The sequence below is a fragment of the Musa acuminata genome, unplaced genomic scaffold, assembly GCF_036884655.1.
Source record: "Musa acuminata AAA Group cultivar baxijiao unplaced genomic scaffold, Cavendish_Baxijiao_AAA HiC_scaffold_795, whole genome shotgun sequence".
In the NCBI taxonomy this organism is placed as follows: domain Eukaryota; kingdom Viridiplantae; phylum Streptophyta; class Magnoliopsida; order Zingiberales; family Musaceae; genus Musa; species Musa acuminata.
In genome coordinates, this window is record NW_027021023.1 from 30001 (window position 1) to 35000 (window position 5000).

A 5000-nucleotide genomic window follows, 5' to 3' on the forward strand; every position below is an offset into this window, starting at 1 on the left:
TTTTTGGGCTGTTTTGGCCTGTTTTTGGTCCGTTCTTGCGTGGCACGGCGACCGTCGTGAGCGGAGCAAAACGTCAGCCATCTCAGCACCCTGGAACCCCCCGGGTGGCACAGGGCTGGATGGGGCTTTCGTATAGCAGGGACGGTGCTGCCTCTCGCTTCGCTCGCTGTTCGCCGCTCACCGCTCGCTCGCTCAGCCAAAAATGGCCAGTTTTGGCCCGTTTTTGGGCTGTTTTGGCCTGTTTTTGGTCCGTTCTTGCATGGCGCGGTGACCGTCGTGAGCGGAGCAAAACGTCAGCCATCTCAGCACCCTGGAACCCCCCGGGTGGCACAGGGCTGGATGGGGCTTTCGTATAGCAGGGACGGTGCTGCCTCACGCTTCGCTCGCTGTTCGCCGCTCGCCGCTCGCTCGCGCAGCCAAAAATGACCAGTTTTGGCCCGTTTTTGGGCTGTTTTGGCCTGTTTATGGTCCGTTCTTGCGTGGTGCGGTGACCGTCGTGAGCGGAGCAAAACGTCAGCCATCTCAGCACCCTGGAACCCCCCGGGTGGCACAGGGCTGGATGGGGCTTTCGTATATAGCAGGGACGGTGCTGCCTCTCGCTTCGCTCGCTGTCCGCCGCTCGCCGCTCGCTCGCGCAGCCAAAAATGGCCAGTTTTGGCCCGTTTTTGGGCCGTTTTGGCCAGTTTTTGGCCTGTTCTTGCATTGCGCGGTGACCGTCGAGAGCGGAGCAAAACGTCAGCCATCTCAGCACCCTGGAACCCCCCGGGTGGCACAGGGCTGGATGGGGCTTTCGTATAGCAGGGACGGTGCTGCCTCTCGCTTCGCTCGCTGTCCGCCGCTCGCCGCTCGCTCGTGCAGCCAAAAATGGCCAGTTTTGGCCCGTTTTTGGGCCGTTTTGGCCAGTTTTTGGCCTGTTCTTGCATTGCGCGGTGACCGTCGAGAGCGGAGCAAAACGTCAGCCATCTCAGCACCCTGGAACCCCCCGGGTGGCACAGGGCTGGATGGGGCTTTCGTATAGCAGGGACGGTGCTGCCTCTCGCTTCGCTCGCTGTCCGCCGCTCGCCGCTCGCTCGTGCAGCCAAAAATGGCCAGTTTTGGCCCGTTTTTGGGCCGTTTTGGCCAGTTTTTGGCCTGTTCTTGCATTGCGCGGTGACCGTCGAGAGCGGAGCAAAACGTCAGCCATCTCAGCACCCTGGAACCCCCCGGGTGGCACAGGGCTGGATGGGGCTTTCGTATAGCAGGGACGGTGCTGCCTCTCGCTTCGCTCGCTGTCCGCCGCTCGCCGCTCGCTCGTGCAGCCAAAAATGGCCAGTTTTGGCCCGTTTTTGGGCCGTTTTGGCCAGTTTTTGGCCTGTTCTTGCATTGCGCGGTGACCGTCGAGAGCGGAGCAAAACGTCAGCCATCTCAGCACCCTGGAACCCCCCGGGTGGCACAGGGCTGGATGGGGCTTTCGTATAGCAGGGACGGTGCTGCCTCTCGCTTCGCTCGCTGTCCGCCGCTCGCCGCTCGCTCGTGCAGCCAAAAATGGCCAGTTTTGGCCCGTTTTTGGGCCGTTTTGGCCAGTTTTTGGCCTGTTCTTGCATTGCGCGGTGACCGTCGAGAGCGGAGCAAAACGTCAGCCATCTCAGCACCCTGGAACCCCCCGGGTGGCACAGGGCTGGATGGGGCTTTCGTATAGCAGGGACGGTGCTGCCTCTCGCTTCGCTCGCTGTCCGCCGCTCGCCGCTCGCTCGTGCAGCCAAAAATGGCCAGTTTTGGCCCGTTTTTGGGCCGTTTTGGCCAGTTTTTGGCCTGTTCTTGCATTGCGCGGTGACCGTCGAGAGCGGAGCAAAACGTCAGCCATCTCAGCACCCTGGAACCCCCCGGGTGGCACAGGGCTGGATGGGGCTTTCGTATAGCAGGGACGGTGCTGCCTCTCGCTTCGCTCGCTGTCCGCCGCTCGCCGCTCGCTCGTGCAGCCAAAAATGGCCAGTTTTGGCCCGTTTTTGGGCCGTTTTGGCCAGTTTTTGGCCTGTTCTTGCATTGCGCGGTGACCGTCGAGAGCGGAGCAAAACGTCAGCCATCTCAGCACCCTGGAACCCCCCGGGTGGCACAGGGCTGGATGGGGCTTTCGTATAGCAGGGACGGTGCTGCCTCTCGCTTCGCTCGCTGTCCGCCGCTCGCCGCTCGCTCGTGCAGCCAAAAATGGCCAGTTTTGGCCCGTTTTTGGGCCGTTTTGGCCAGTTTTTGGCCTGTTCTTGCATTGCGCGGTGACCGTCGAGAGCGGAGCAAAACGTCAGCCATCTCAGCACCCTGGAACCCCCCGGGTGGCACAGGGCTGGATGGGGCTTTCGTATAGCAGGGACGGTGCTGCCTCTCGCTTCGCTCGCTGTCCGCCGCTCGCCGCTCGCTCGTGCAGCCAAAAATGGCCAGTTTTGGCCCGTTTTTGGGCCGTTTTGGCCAGTTTTTGGCCTGTTCTTGCATTGCGCGGTGACCGTCGAGAGCGGAGCAAAACGTCAGCCATCTCAGCACCCTGGAACCCCCCGGGTGGCACAGGGCTGGATGGGGCTTTCGTATAGCAGGGACGGTGCTGCCTCTCGCTTCGCTCGCTGTCCGCCGCTCGCCGCTCGCTCGCGCAGCCAAAAATGGCCAGTTTTGGCCCGTTTTTGGGCCGTTTTGGCCAGTTTTTGGCCTGTTCTTGCATTGCGCGGTGACCGTCGAGAGCGGAGCAAAACGTCAGCCATCTCAGCACCCTGGAACCCCCCGGGTGGCACAGGGCTGGATGGGGCTTTCGTATAGCAGGGACGGTGCTGCCTCTCGCTTCGCTCGCTGTCCGCCGCTCGCCGCTCGCTCGTGCAGCCAAAAATGGCCAGTTTTGGCCCGTTTTTGGGCCGTTTTGGCCAGTTTTTGGCCTGTTCTTGCATTGCGCGGTGACCGTCGAGAGCGGAGCAAAACGTCAGCCATCTCAGCACCCTGGAACCCCCCGGGTGGCACAGGGCTGGATGGGGCTTTCGTATAGCAGGGACGGTGCTGCCTCTCGCTTCGCTCGCTGTCCGCCGCTCGCCGCTCGCTCGTGCAGCCAAAAATGGCCAGTTTTGGCCCGTTTTTGGGCCGTTTTGGCCAGTTTTTGGCCTGTTCTTGCATTGCGCGGTGACCGTCGAGAGCGGAGCAAAACGTCAGCCATCTCAGCACCCTGGAACCCCCCGGGTGGCACAGGGCTGGATGGGGCTTTCGTATAGCAGGGACGGTGCTGCCTCTCGCTTCGCTCGCTGTCCGCCGCTCGCCGCTCGCTCGTGCAGCCAAAAATGGCCAGTTTTGGCCCGTTTTTGGGCCGTTTTGGCCAGTTTTTGGCCTGTTCTTGCATTGCGCGGTGACCGTCGAGAGCGGAGCAAAACGTCAGCCATCTCAGCACCCTGGAACCCCCCGGGTGGCACAGGGCTGGATGGGGCTTTCGTATAGCAGGGACGGTGCTGCCTCTCGCTTCGCTCGCTGTCCGCCGCTCGCCGCTCGCTCGCGCAGCCAAAAATGGCCAGTTTTGGCCCGTTTTTGGGCCGTTTTGGCCAGTTTTTGGCCTGTTCTTGCATTGCGCGGTGACCGTCGAGAGCGGAGCAAAACGTCAGCCATCTCAGCACCCTGGAACCCCCCGGGTGGCACAGGGCTGGATGGGGCTTTCGTATAGCAGGGACGGTGCTGCCTCTCGCTTCGCTCGCTGTCCGCCGCTCGCCGCTCGCTCGTGCAGCCAAAAATGGCCAGTTTTGGCCCGTTTTTGGGCCGTTTTGGCCAGTTTTTGGCCTGTTCTTGCATTGCGCGGTGACCGTCGAGAGCGGAGCAAAACGTCAGCCATCTCAGCACCCTGGAACCCCCCGGGTGGCACAGGGCTGGATGGGGCTTTCGTATAGCAGGGACGGTGCTGCCTCTCGCTTCGCTCGCTGTCCGCCGCTCGCCGCTCGCTCGTGCAGCCAAAAATGGCCAGTTTTGGCCCGTTTTTGGGCCGTTTTGGCCAGTTTTTGGCCTGTTCTTGCATTGCGCGGTGACCGTCGAGAGCGGAGCAAAACGTCAGCCATCTCAGCACCCTGGAACCCCCCGGGTGGCACAGGGCTGGATGGGGCTTTCGTATAGCAGGGACGGTGCTGCCTCTCGCTTCGCTCGCTGTCCGCCGCTCGCCGCTCGCTCGTGCAGCCAAAAATGGCCAGTTTTGGCCCGTTTTTGGGCCGTTTTGGCCAGTTTTTGGCCTGTTCTTGCATTGCGCGGTGACCGTCGAGAGCGGAGCAAAACGTCAGCCATCTCAGCACCCTGGAACCCCCCGGGTGGCACAGGGCTGGATGGGGCTTTCGTATAGCAGGGACGGTGCTGCCTCTCGCTTCGCTCGCTGTCCGCCGCTCGCCGCTCGCTCGCGCAGCCAAAAATGGCCAGTTTTGGCCCGTTTTTGGGCCGTTTTGGCCAGTTTTTGGCCTGTTCTTGCATTGCGCGGTGACCGTCGAGAGCGGAGCAAAACGTCAGCCATCTCAGCACCCTGGAACCCCCCGGGTGGCACAGGGCTGGATGGGGCTTTCGTATAGCAGGGACGGTGCTGCCTCTCGCTTCGCTCGCTGTCCGCCGCTCGCCGCTCGCGCAGCCAAAAATGGCCAGTTTTGGCCCGTTTTTGGGCCGTTTTGGCCAGTTTTTGGCCTGTTCTTGCATTGCGCGGTGACCGTCGAGAGCGGAGCAAAACGTCAGCCATCTCAGCACCCTGGAACCCCCCGGGTGGCACAGGGCTGGATGGGGCTTTCGTATAGCAGGGACGGTGCTGCCTCTCGCTTCGCTCGCTGTTCGCCGCTCGCCGCTCGCTCGCGCAGCCAAAAATGGCCAGTTTTGGCCCGTTTTTGGGCTGTTTTGGCCAGTTTTTGGCCTGTTCTTGCGTGGTGCGGTGACCGTCGTGAGCGGAGCAAAACGTCAGCCATCTCAGCACCCTGGAACCCCCCGGGTGGCACAGGGCTGGATGGGGCTTTCGTATAGCAGGGACGGTGCTGCCTCTCGCTTCG